A 13,807-nucleotide genomic window follows, 5' to 3' on the forward strand; every position below is an offset into this window, starting at 1 on the left:
GCCACTTTGGGGGTGGCTGTATTTTACAGTCACAGCTGTAGGGATGAAATAAACCCTAGTCTCCTGTAGCGCTCCCAGGCTTATTAGGACAAGGAAATTCCCACCTAATAAATTTTGGTTAGACCGGTTCTCTGCTCTCAAACCCTGTCTCCTGATAAGATGTTATCAGTGACAATGCATGCCCAAAACTTCATTAGCAATTTTAATTTCACCCTGGTCCTGTGGTCCTGTGAACTCGCCGTGCCTTCATTTACCTTGTGATATCTTATTACCTTGTGAAGCATGTGATCTCTGTGACCCACACCCTATTCGTACACTCTGTCTCCTTTTGAAATCGCTAATAAAAACTTGCTGGTTTTATGGCTTAGGGGGCATCACGGAACCTGCTGACATGTGATGTCTCCCCCGGACACCCAGCTTTAAAATTTATCTCTTTTGTACTCTGTCCCTTTATTTCTCAGACCAGCCGACACTTAGGGAAAATAGAAAAGAACCTACGTGAAATATCAGGGGTGAATTTTGCCCGATAACATTTCTACAAAAATTTGTTTAAAATAGCCAAGCATGGTGGTACGTGTCTATAGTCCCAGCTACTCGGGATGCTGAGGTAGGAGGATTGCTTGAACCCAGGAGTTCGAGGCTATCATAAACTATGATCCTACCACTGTACTCCAGCCTGGGTGACAAAAAAAACAAACCTAAACAAAACACAAAATATGGTGATGTGGTTTGGATATTTGTCCCTTCCAAATCTCATGTCAAAATGTCATCCCCAGTGTTGGAGTTGAAGCCTGGTGGAAGGTGAATGGATCATGGAGGCAGATCCCTCATGAACAGCTTAGCACCATCCCCTTGGTGATGAGTGAGTTCATCTGTAATCTGGTTGTTAAAGGTGTGTGGCATCTCCCACTTTGCTCTCTTGTTCCTGCTGTCACCATGTGACATCCCTGCTCTCCCTTTTCCTTCTGCTGGGATTTGAAGCTTCCTGAGGCCCTCACCAGGAGCAGATGCTGGAGCCATGCTTGCACAGCCTGCAGAACTGAGTCAATTAAACCTCTTTTTTTTCTCTCTTTTTTTTATTTTTATTTTTTTTGAGATGGAGTCTCGCTCTGTCACCCAGGCTGGAGTGCGATGGCACGATCTCAGCTCACTGTAACCTCCGCCTCCCGGGTTCAAGCGATTCTCCTGCCTCAGCCTTCCGAGTAGCTGGGATTATAGGCGTACGCCACCATGCCCAGGAGGCAGAGGTTGCAGTGAGCCGAGATCACACCACTGCACTCCAGCCTGGGTGACAGAGCAAGACTCCATCTCAGGAAAAAAAAAACAAAAAACTACCAAATTGTTTTCCAGAATAACTGTATCATTTTACATTCTCATTGGCAATTCATGAGTGATCTAGTTTCTCCACATCCTCTTCTACATTTGGTGTAGCAACTTTTTACATTTAGCCATTTGGATAAGTGTACAGGGATAGCCCATTGTAGTTTTAGTTTGCATTTCCTTAATGGCTAGTGATATTGAACATCCTTTCCCAAGTTTATTTCCAATCTGTATATTCTCTTTACTGAAGTGCTTTTTCATGTCTTTTGCACATTTTTATTTAGATTATTTATTTTTGAGTTTTGGGAGTTCTTTATGTATTCTAGATACTAGTCCTTTATCAGATACGTAGTTTGCAAATATTTTCTCCCACTCTATGCCTTTTCATCCTCTGAACAGAGTCTTTCACAGAGTAAAAGTGCTTAATTTTGATGAAATCTATTTTATTATTTTTCCTGTTATGGATTGTGCTTTTAGTGTCAAAACTAAAAATGCTTTGTGTAGCTCTAGGTCCAGAAGATTTTCTCCTAAATGTTTGATGATGTACATTTAAGTCCATGGTTTGGTTTGGTTTTTGTTTTTTGTTTTTTGTTTTTTTTTGAGACAGTCTTACTCCCTCACCCAGGCTGGAGTGCAGTGGCATGATCTTGGCTTACTGCAACCTCTGCCTCCCAGGTTCAAGCGATTCTGGTGTCTCATCCTCCAAAGTAGCTGGAATTATAGGTGCGCACCATCACGCCCAGCTAATTTTTGTATTTTTAGTAGAGACAGGGTTTCACCACGTTGGCCAGGCTGCTCTTGAACTCCTGACTTCAAGTGATCTACCTGCCGTGCTGGAATTATAGGCATGAGGCACGGCACCTTGTTGTAATTTTTGTATATAATGTAAGATTTAGTTCAAGGTTCATTTTCTTGCCTATGAATATCTGATTACTCCAGAACCATTTGTTGAAAAGCCATTTTTCCTCCATTGAATTGCATCAGCACCTTTGTAAAAAACCAATTGGGCATATTAGTTGGTGACAAATTCTTTTAGTTTTCCTTCCTTTGAGAATTTTCCAATTTCCCCCAGCATTCTTGAAGGATATTTTCATTGGATATGGGATTCTGAGTTGATAGTTTTTTTAACAATGGAAAAGTGTTGTGTCACTTCTTTCTGGTTTCTATTGTCTCTGATGAGAAATAAGCTGTCATTCAAATTATTTTTTCTATATAAGTAACATATTGTTTTTCTCTGGCTGCTTTCAAAAAATTTTTTTGTTTTGTTTTCAGAAGTTTGACCATAATGTGTCTTGGTGTGAACTTCTTTGGGTTTATCCCAATTGGAATTCTCTCAGCTTCTTGAATCTATTGTTTTATGCATTTTGCCAAGTAGGAAAGTTTTCTTTGAATATTTGTTCTTTTGATTATTTATTTGTTAATGTATTTTTTTGAGACAGGGTCTTGCTCTGTTATCCAGGCTGGAGGTACAGTGGCAGAATCATGGCTCACTGCAACCTAGACCTTCCAGGCTCAAGCGTTCCTCCCACTTCAGTCCCCAGAGTAGCTGGGACCACAGGTGTGCACCACCACCACACTCAATTTTTTTGTTTTTGAGGTGGAGTCTCGCTCTTTCACCAGGCTGGAGTGCAGTGGCATGATCTTGGCTCACTGCAATGTCTGCCTCCCAGATTCCAGTGATTCTCGTGCCTCAACCTCCTGAGTAGCTGGGATTACAGGTGCCCGCCACCACGCCTGGCTAATTTTTGAATTTTTGGTAGAGACAGGGTTTTACCAAGTTGGCCAGGATGGTCTCAATCTCTTGACCTCATGATCCGCCTGCCTTGGCCTCCCAAAGTGCTGGGATTACAGGTGAGAGCCACCATGCCTGGCCCCCTCCTATGTTGTCCAGGCTGGCCCCAAACTCCTGGGCTCAAGCAATCCTTCTGCCTCTGTCTACCAAAATGCTGGGATTACAGGGATGAGCTATCACACCCCACTCTGATCTTTTATTAACAGTCTCACAGGCCCTGAGGTTGTGTTTATTATTTGTTTCTTTTCTTCTTCTTCTTTTTTTTTTTTTTTTTTTGGTTGAGATGGAGTCTCGCTCTGTCGCCCAGGCTGGAGTACAGTGGTGCGATCTTGGCTCACTGCAAGCTCTGCCTCCCGGGTTCATGCCATTCTCCCACCTCAGCCTCCCGAGTAGCTGGGACTACAGGTGCCCACCACCATGCTCGGCTAATTTCGTTTTTGTATTTTTAGCAGAGGCGGGGTTTCACCGTGTTAGCCAGGGATGGTCTCAATCTCCTGACCTCATGATCCACCCACCTCAGCCTCCCAAAGTGCTGGGGTTACAGGCATGAGCCACTGTACCGGCCTTTTTTATTTTCTCTTTTCTTTCTTGTTTACTTTTTCCAGTCCATTTTCTCTCTGTTGTTCAAATTGGGTAATTTCTGTTGTCCTGTCTTCCAGTTAACTGCTTGTGTTGTCCTGTTTTCCACTTTTGAGCCCATTCACTGAGCTTTTTATTTTGTTGTTGTATTTTCTATTTCTAAAATTTCTATCTGATTCTTCCTTATATCTCCTATTTCTATGCTGAGACTCTTTTTTATTTTTTCAACATGTTCATAACTGTATTTTTTTTTTTTTGAGATGGAGTCTCACTCTGTCGCCCAGGCTGAAGTGCAGTGGCACGATCTCGGTGCAGTGCAACCTCTGCCTCCCAGGTTCAAAAGATTCTCCTGCCTCAGGCTCCCAGGTAGCTGGAATTACAGGCATGCACCACCACACCCAGCTAATTTTTGTACTTTTTGTAGAGACGGGGTTTCACCACGTTGCCCAGGCTTGTCTTGAACTCCTGGACTCGAGCAACCAACCTGACTTGGCCTCTCAAAGTGCTGGGATTACAGGCATGAGCCACTGTGCCCAGCCTGAGTTGCATTCCTCTATGAATTTTAGAAAAAGCAATCAATTTCAACAAGAAAATTGCTGGAATTTTTATTGATTACACTGAATCTATAGATTAATTTGAGAGGAACTGACATCTTTAAAACGTTGAGTCTTCTGATTCATGACCATGGTATGGCTCTTCATTCATTTACATCGTCTTTAATTTCTCTCAGCAATGTTTTGTAGTTATTAGTGTATGATTTTGCATGTAGCTTTTGTTATATTTTTTGTCTATGTATTTTATATTTTGGATGCTGTTATAACTGGTTTTTAAGAAGTTTTAATTCCCAATTGTTTATTCCTTTTATATAGCAATATAATTGATTTTAATACAGTGATCTTGCATCCTTCAGCCTTGTTAAGCTGTAGTTGCTTTTTGGATGATCCCACAGGATTTTACACACAATCATGTTATTTGAAAATACAGTTTTATTTCTTTCTTTCCAATCTGATTGCCTTTTACTTCTCTTTTTTGACTTGTTCACTGGCTAGAGCTTCTAGCACAATATCATACAGAAGTGATGAGGGTAGACCGGGTGTGGTGGCTCATGCCTGTAATCCCAACACTTTGGGAGGCCAAGGCAGGCGGATCACCTGAGGTCAGGAGTTCGAGACCAGCCTGGCCAACATGGTGAAACCCCATCTCTACTAAAAATACAAAACTTAGCTTGGCGTAATGGTGCACACCTATAATTCCAGCTACTTGGGAGGCTGAGGCAGGAGAATCGCTTGAACCTGAGAGGCAGAGGTTGCAGTGAGCTGAGATCATGCCATTGCACTTTAGCCTAGGTGACAGAACGAGACTCTGCCTCAAAAAAAAAAAAAAGCAATGAGGGCAGACTTTTTTTGCCTTAAATTAAGACATTCCTGGCCAGGTGTGGTGGCTCATGTCTGTAATGCCAATACTTTGGGAGGCCAAGGTGGGTGGATCACCTGAGATCAGGAATTTGAGACCAGCCTGGCCAACATGGTGAAACCCCGTTTCTACTAGAAACGCAAAAATTAGCTGGGCGTGGCGGCGGGTGCCTATAATCCATCAGGTGGCTGAGGTAGGAGAATCACTTAAACCTGGGAGGCGGAGGTTGCAGTGAGCCAAGATTGTGCCCTTGCACTACAGCCTGGGTGACAAGAGTGAAAGTCTGTCTCAAAAAAATAAATAAATTAATTAATTAATTAAGACATTTCTGAACTTAGGAACAAAGCATTTAGTATTTTACCATTAAGTATGTTGCTAGCTGTAGGTCTTTCGTAGATACCCCTCATCGGATTGAAAATGTTTCCATGAATTCCTCGTTTGCTGGGAATTTTCTTTGAGGATCAGATGTTGATTTTGTGAAATATATTTTATGCATCTATTGATATAATCATGTAATTTTTCTTTTTCTGTCTGTTAATATGGTTAATTTCATTTATTGGTTTTTGAATGTTGAACCAACCTTGCATTCCTGGAAGTAAATGCTATAGATAATGTTGTATATATTTACATATTATTTTCAATGTGATAAGATTTTGTTAATATTTGCATCTGTGTTTATGAGGGTGTTAATCTGTATCATCTTAACCTGTTTTTTTTTTGTTGTTGTTTGTTTGTTTTTGAGATGGAGTCTTGGTCTGTTGCCCAGGCTAGAGCGCAGTGGCGCGATCTTGGCTCACTGCAACCTCTGCCTCCTGGGTTCAAGTGATTTCCCTGCCTGAGCCTCCCGAGTAGCTGGCATTACAGGTGCTTGCCACCATGCCCAGCTAAGTTTTGTATTTTTAGTAGAGATGGGGTTTCACCATGTTGGTCAGGCTGGACTCGAACTCCCGACCTCAAGTGATCCGCCTGCCTCAGCCTCCCAAAGTGCTGGGATTACAGGTGTGAGCCACTGTGCCTGGCCCATTAAGATGCATATGTATTTAGGATTGTGATATTTTCCTGTTGGACTGATCTTTTTTTTTTTGAGACAGAGTCTCGCTCTGTCTGCCCAGCCTGGAGTGCAGTGGCGTGATCTCAGCTCTCATCTCACTGCAAGCTCCACCTCCTGGATTGATGCCGTTCTCCTGCCTCAGCCTCCCGAGTAGGTGGGACTACAAGTGCCCACCACCACACCCGGCTAATTTTTTTGTATTTTTAGTAGAGACGCGGTTTCACCATGTTAGCCAGGATGGTCTCGATCTCCTGACCTTGTAATCCGCCTGTCTCGGCCTCCCAAAGTGCTGGGATTACAGGTGTGAGCCACCGCGCCCGGCTGGACTGATCTTTTATCGTTATGTAATGTCCCTTTTTGTCTTTTTTTTTTTTTTTTTTGAGACAGAGTCTCGCTCTGTTGCCCAGGCTGGAGTGCAGTGGCGCAATCTCGGTTCACTGCAAGCTCCGCCTCCCGGGTTCACACCATTCTCCTGCCTCAGCCTCCAGAGTAGCTGGGACTACAGGCACCCACCACCATGCCAGCTCATTTTTTTGTATTTTTTTAGTAGAGACGAGGTTTCACCATGTTAGCCAGGATGGTCTCGATCTCCTGACCTCATGATCCACCCGCCTTGGCCTCCCAAAGTGCTGGGTTTACAGGTGTGAGCCACCACGCCTGGCCCCTTTTTGTCTTTTTTTAACTGTTGTTGCTTTAAAGTCTGTTTGTGTGATATAGGAATAGCTAATCGGCAAGGCATGGTGGCTCACGCCTGTAATCCCAGCACTTTGGGAGGCTGAGGCAGGCGGATCACGAGGTCAGGAGATTGAGACCATCCTTGCCACCATTGTGAAACCCCATCTCTACTAAAAATACAAAAATTAGCTGGGTGTGGTGGCATGCCCCTGTAGTCCCAGCTACTCGGGAGGCTGAAGCAGGAGAATTGCATGAACTCAGGAGGCAGAGGTTGCAGTGAGCCAAGATAGCGCCACTGCATTCCAGCCTGGTGACAGAGCAAGACTTAGTCTCAGAAAAACAACAACAACAACAACAACAACAAAACATAGCTAGTCTTGGCCGGCTCACATCTATAATCCTAGCACTTTGGGAGGCCAAGGCAGGCAGATCATGAGGTCAGGAGATTGAGACCATCCTGGCTAACATGGTGAAACCCTGTCTCTACTAAAAATACAAAAAATTTAGCTGGGCATGGTGGCACATGCCTGTAGTCCCAGCTACTTGGGAAGCTGAGGCAGGAGAATTGTTTGAACCCAGGAGGCAGAGGTTGCAGTGAGCCGAGATCGCGCCACTGCACTCCAGCCTGGGCAACAGAGCGAGACTCCATCTCAAAGAAAGAAAGAAAAAAAGAATAGCTGCTCTTACTTGCTTTTGGTTTCCATTTGCATGCAGTATCTTTTTCTACCCCTTTACCTTAAGTTTATGTGAGTCCCTATGCATTAGATGAGTCTCCTGAAGACAGCAGATGGTTGGTTGCTGAATTTTATCCATTCTGTATCTTTTAAGAGGAGCATTCAGGCCATTTACGTTCAATGTTGGTATTGAATTATGAGATAGTGTTTTATTCATAGTGATAGTTGTGCTTTTTTAAATTGTGTTATTGTTTTATAAGCCTTTTAAAACATATACTTAAAGGAGGTTCTATTTTTGTTTCAAGATTTAGAACTCCTTTTGACATTTCTTGTAGTGCTGGCTTGCTAGTGGCAAATTCTCTCAGCATTTGTTTGTCTGAAAAAGACTTTATCTCTCCTCATTTATGAAGCATAGTTTTGCTGGATACAAAATTCTTGGCTGGCAATTATTTTGTTTGAGGAGGCTAAAGATAGGACCCCAATCCCTTCTGGCTTATAGGGTTTCTGCTGAGAAATCTGCTGTTAATCTGATAGGATTTCCATTGTAGGTTCTCTGATGCTTTTGCCTCATGGCTCTTAAGATCTTTCCCTTCATCTTGACTTTAGATAACCTGATGACTGTGTGCCTAGGTAATTATCTTTTTGCAATGAATTTTTCAGGTGTTCTTTGAGCTTCTTGTATTTAGATGTCTAGATCTCTGGTGAGGGCAAGGAACTTTTCCTTGATTATTCCCTCCAATAAGGTTTCTAAATGTTTAGATTTCTCTTCTTCCTGAGGAACACCAATTATTCTTAGGTCTGGCTGTTTAACCCCAAATTTCTTGGAAGCTTTGTTCATTTTTAAAAATTCTTTTTGGCCAGGTGCATTGGCTCACGCCTGTAATCCCAGCACTTTGGGAGGCCGAGGCAGGCAGACCACAAGGTCAGGAGATCGAGACCATCCTGGCTAACACGGTGAAACCTCGTCTCTACTAAAAATACAAAAAATTAGCCAGGTGTGGTGGCGGTCACCTGTAGTCCCAGCTACTCGGGAGGCTGAGGTAGGAGAATGCTATGAACCCAGGAGACGGAGCTTGCAGTGAGCCGAGATCACGCCACTGCACTCCATCCAGCCTGGGCGACAGAGCGAGACTGTCTCAAAAAAAAAATCTTTTTTATTTGTCTTTGTCTGGTTGAGTTACTTCAAATGCTTTGTCTTCAAGCTCTGAAGTTCTTTCTTCTACTTGTTGGAGATAAATGTTCGGTGCCACAAAGCGAAACCAGCACTCAGGCAAAAGTTTTCTCAGCAAGGCAATTTACTTCTGCAGAAGGGTGCTGCTTGTGTCAATCACGATTGCAAGAGCACACTGAACAAAGGAAAGCAGGGGTTTTTATTCCTAATGCAGTCCCTGCCTCTTTGTCATTCCTCCATGGGCTGTGGTTGGACCGCACAATCTAAACTGACCCAATTGGCTATTTGTGAATACTTTCCCAAATAAGGAAGGGAAGGGAAATGTGAGTTACAGTGATGGGACGTGCTGTTTCAGAGGGAGGAATGGGTGAAGAGTGGGTAACCAAGGGAACAGATGTGAATTATTGATTAGGACTGACAGGAAAGTTGTTTACAGTTACAGTAACTAGGGGCAAGGAGGCATAGAGAACAAGAAAGTTGAGTTTGAGAACAAAGAACAAGGAAGTTAACAGGCTAAACCTTTGAAGAATTTTATTGTATCCTACAATTTCCCCCTTTTAATTTTTATAGTTCTTCCTCTTCAGACCTTTTTAAGATGTCTTGGCTTTGCTGTTTGACTTGATCATCTGAAAGGAAACGCTTATCTGAATAAGGTGGAGGGGAGCTAAGGGAGGTTTTAGTAAGTGCTGTTTCTATAAGCCTTTGTACTAGCCCATGGTTGCATGGTGTGACACAACACCCAACAAGAATGAGTACCCTATTATGACTGCAAGAGAAGTAAGAATTGAGGCTATGATTCCTTTCCATTTACCAAACCACCTGTCTAGCCATCCTGAAGAAGGGTTATTGACTCCAGAATTTTTAGCTAATTCATTAGATAAAATGGTAAGTCCTTGTAAGGCTTTTGTTATGCTCCCATCTGGGGCAGTATGGTTTGGGATGAAGGTACGACACTGAGTTTTAATCATAACACAAACTCTACCTTTTTCAGCTAGTATCATGCCTAGGGCCATTCTGTTTTCCTAAGCCATCTGGCTAGTCAGCCCTAACTCCTCAGCTATTCCTTTGACAGCATCCCTGGTATAATTAGTAAACTGCTGTTGGTTATAATAGATGTAATTTATACAGTCTACATTTTTATTAATAGTTACCCATGGAAATATTGATTCAAATCCTGCAGACTATTTGGTCCCAGGCTTTTAATTTATCAGGTACTCCCCGTGGGACTCCAGTTGCATCTAAATAAGCTTGAGAGTCAAAAAACCTATAAGGGGCTTCTCTTATTTTATGGTGTTGTGGCTTTTCTTTTTCTGGCTGATGAAACGCCAGGGTGAAAGGGATAGCCAAATGGACAAGAGTGCAAGTACCACTCCAGTTACTTGGCAGAGTGTCCAGTAAGGGTCCGCCACAATACCACCATACATCTTCTTGAGGATGACTAAGGGCAGACTGATGGGTAAGCTCTTGGAAAGGCTTAAGCTCACTGCATCCTGTTAAGCTTCCAAGGAACACCAAGTTTTCCCCTTGTCGTGAGAGACAGGAGGTGAAATTGACATTGGGAGCCGGAAGCTGGATGGCCCTCTGGGGCTGACCCGCAGGATATTGGACTTTGGGATAGAGCAAAGAGAGAGCTTGGCATGATTGATTGCCTCAAGCTTTGGAATCCTGGAAGAGAGCTACCATGCTGCCCATGCCTGGTTGACTGAGGGACCAGCCGAGTGGAAAGGGGTCTATCTGGGTTTCTGGCTGACCGTGAGCACAAGCATAAAAATTGCTTTTATTTCATGTGCGGACAGAATATTTGGTCCATTCCAACCAGGCATTTGCATCTTGATATTTTGTTTCAATTGCTAGTTTGTCTTAGATCATTTACTTCTACAATATCTACTTTAGTCTTATCATTGGGTATAGAAGGTATGGCAGTCTGATTAGAAGAAGGCTTAGAAGGAGAAGAGAGGGAAGAGGGTGAAGAGGATGAGGGATTAATAAAACACATTTCAGAAGACCCTATGAGGTCTGTGCCGCGTTGGTCCCTATGCCATAGAAGCGACTCAAAGTAGGTCTAGAGGGTCGGTAGAGGCCAGAGTGAGAGTAGAAATCTGCACTGGATTACATTGGTTATACTGAAGATCGAGGGGAGGGGTGCTTCCTTTAGTAAAGTGAATGTATGGTTTTAAGTATATACAGCCACATGTTGATGAGGTCCAGCCTTGATACTCAGTTGTCCACAGAACATCATTCCAGCTATGGCAGACCTGTTTCCCTATATTTTATGAGGAGCGAGAGTCTTGGTAGGGGGAGCCTTTTATTTTAAAGTGGCAGAGATACTTTTCTAAGGCTGAGAGTTGCCTTTGACTTTGGAGATCTCTACAGGGTATGACTAAACAGGCATCAAACATAATAACTTGGGGTGAGTTTGATTTAGTTACTTTGATAACAAGGTGGTCAGCAACAGAATGAGGAAAGAAGAAAGAGTAATAGAGTAGACGAAAGAGAGTTAAACTTTTCTTAACTTTAGTTTGAGGGGGTTTTCCCCTGGGATAATGGCCCATCACTCTGGAGGTGGTAGTGCTTTCTTGACTCAGGTGTGATGGGTCTATCCTTTTTCTGCTGTCTGGACTGCAGTTTCAGTGGTTAGAAGCACCAGGTAAGGTCCTTCCCAGGCTGGCTCAAGTTTCTCCTCTTTTCAGCTCTTGATAAGGACGTGATCCCCAGGCTGATGTTGATGTACTGGGAACTCCAGAGGCAGAGCCTGTGCTAGGAGACCTTTGGTTTTAAGAAAAGAGAAAGTAGGGGAGAGACCAAGAATATAATTCCTGAGGAACTGGTCTTTTTGGAACATCAGCAGTGGAGTGTAAATAAGGCAATCCATAGAGCATCTTGTAAGGGGAAAGGCCAGTATCTTTTCGAGGAGCAGTTTGGATTCTCTTTTTTTTTTTTTTTTGGTTTTGTCAAATGTTTTATTGAGTGTAGACATCTGGAGTACTATAAAGCATGCATTATCTGTAGATTCAAAAAGGAGCAAGCCACATTGTTCTCACTGTCAAATGTGTTAGGCTTGGCATACATGATGGAGACTAATGAAGTATCATGAGAGTAATATGGTTCCTGAAAAGCTTCTACAATTTGGAGTAGGGTCTTAATCACATGAAAAGCAAAGGTGTTCACATTTAGTGAACTTGCATTTCATTGAGGGGGGAGGGTACACAGTATTTTAATTTTAAAACAAAAATAATTTGTTTGTCAAAGATTCCCATCTCCCCAACTTTATTTGTCCCATTGGTTTTCAGAAATTTTAATTTTTAAAAAATCAGATGCCTTTTGGAAGTTGTATGTTTATCTGAGCAATAACTAAATTTTATTTCTTCTTCGGTTGTTAAGGTGTGTTAAATTTGAAGAAGATAATATCTCCATCTTCAACAATATAATTTCTGCCTTGTTGTCTGTACTTTCCAGCAGCCTTGACTGCATTTTCAGAACCTTCCTCTTTAAAATCTTCATATTTCATTACTTCAGCCATAATGAATCCCTTTTCAAAATCTGTGTGAATCTTTCCTGCAGCCTGAGGAGCCTTAGTCCCTTTCCTGATGGTCCGTGCACGCACTTCATCTGGGCCTGCAGTGAAAAAAGTATTTTAGTTGGAGTGCTGCAAACCCAGCCTTAATGATCTTTGGCAAAGCACTTTGTGTCATGTTCGCTTCCAGATACTGCTGTCTCTCCTCAGCACTCAATTCTTGCAACTTGAGTTCCAAGGCCCCACTAAAAGGAATGACCAAGGCACCTGGGTCATACTTGTCCACCCACTCTTTAATTTTTATCAACCATTTGTTTTTCTTTCTAATGTAGTCTTTTTCAGAAAGATTAACCAAGTAGACCATTGGTTTTGAAGTCAAAAATAAGTGTTTATTCAACACTTCAATCTCTTTGTCATTCCAATCATGATAGAAGCGAACAGGTTCTTTTGATCTGTAACCCAGGATTTTACTTTGCACATTATATCATATTCAGGTTTTAGTTTTTTATCTCCTCTCACAGCCACCTTTTCTAGTTTATCTATAACGGGCCCAGTCATTCCTCATCTTTAAGCTGAAGCTCTTCATGTATTATTTCTATATCTCGAATAGGATCTACACTTTCTTCAACATGCGTGATATCATCATCTGCAAAAGCACGTGTTAGATGAAAGATGCCATCACAAGCACTAAAATGAGATAAAAAAGCATTCCCCAGGCCCTGCCCATTGTGAGCTCCTTTCACAAGGCCAGCAATATCCACTACATTTAGAAAGGCAGGAATTTTGCTTGCTGGTTTGTGATATTGGCAAAGAAAGTCAAACCTTTCATCTGGCACAGGTACTCTGCTCTCATTAGGATCAATAGTGCAGAATGGGAAGTTTTCTGCTGAAGCCTGACTATTGGTTAATACATTGAAGAAAGTAGATTTCCCAACATTTGGCACTCCAACAATACCAATTTTCAGTGAGGTTCCAAATCTTCCAATGATTGGGGGTGGTTTAATTCCATCACCTCCCTTTTGAGGGGGCATCGTGCTCAGCCTGGGCTATGACATGGGGTCCCAGTAGCGAGAGAAAGGTCCTGCCGGCAGCCGGAGGCGGGGAGGAAGGAGGAGAGAACGCAGGCCCGGCCCCTCCGCCGAGCGGCATGCCGCACTACTGCGGCGACAGCGGTGGAACTGCCGTTTGGATTCTTAACAGGGCAATAGGAAGACATTTGATCCATGGCAACCGAATCTATAGAACTAACTTGGTTAAATGGTTCTTTAAGGTCTGATTCATCCTTTCTACTCTCCCTGATGGAGGTGGGTGCCAAGGAGTATGGTATTTCCATCTAATGTCTAGCGCTTAGGATAGCTTTTTAATGATATGTGCTATGAAATAGGTTTCACTGTCTGAGTCAATATTTTCTATTAGCCCAAACCTGGGCACTATATTTTCAATTAATGCTTTAACTACATGATTGGCCATTGCATTTGAAAAGGGAATAGCTTCGACCCAGTGAGTGAGGTGATCTGCTATTACTAAGTACTTTAGGTGACCGATTGGGGGCATTTCAGTGTAGTCAGTTTGAACACTTTGGAATGGTCTTAGCCCTGAATCCCTCCCCGCCCAGGGA

The 13,807-nt window shown here is 42.8% G+C and overlaps 1 protein-coding gene and 1 pseudogene across 5 annotated transcripts in view; one reads left to right on the forward strand and one right to left on the reverse strand.

Moving 5' to 3' along the window:
- Positions 1 to 13,807, forward strand: part of LOC129529528 (uncharacterized) — a 35,822-nt gene that overhangs the window by 4,942 nt on the left and 17,073 nt on the right. The window lies entirely within an intron of this gene.
- LOC101135663 (obg-like ATPase 1) lies at positions 12,011 to 13,359 on the reverse strand (annotated as a pseudogene).

This window comes from Gorilla gorilla, chromosome 23, assembly GCF_029281585.2.
Source record: "Gorilla gorilla gorilla isolate KB3781 chromosome 23, NHGRI_mGorGor1-v2.1_pri, whole genome shotgun sequence".
Classification (NCBI taxonomy): Eukaryota; Metazoa; Chordata; class Mammalia; order Primates; family Hominidae; genus Gorilla; species Gorilla gorilla.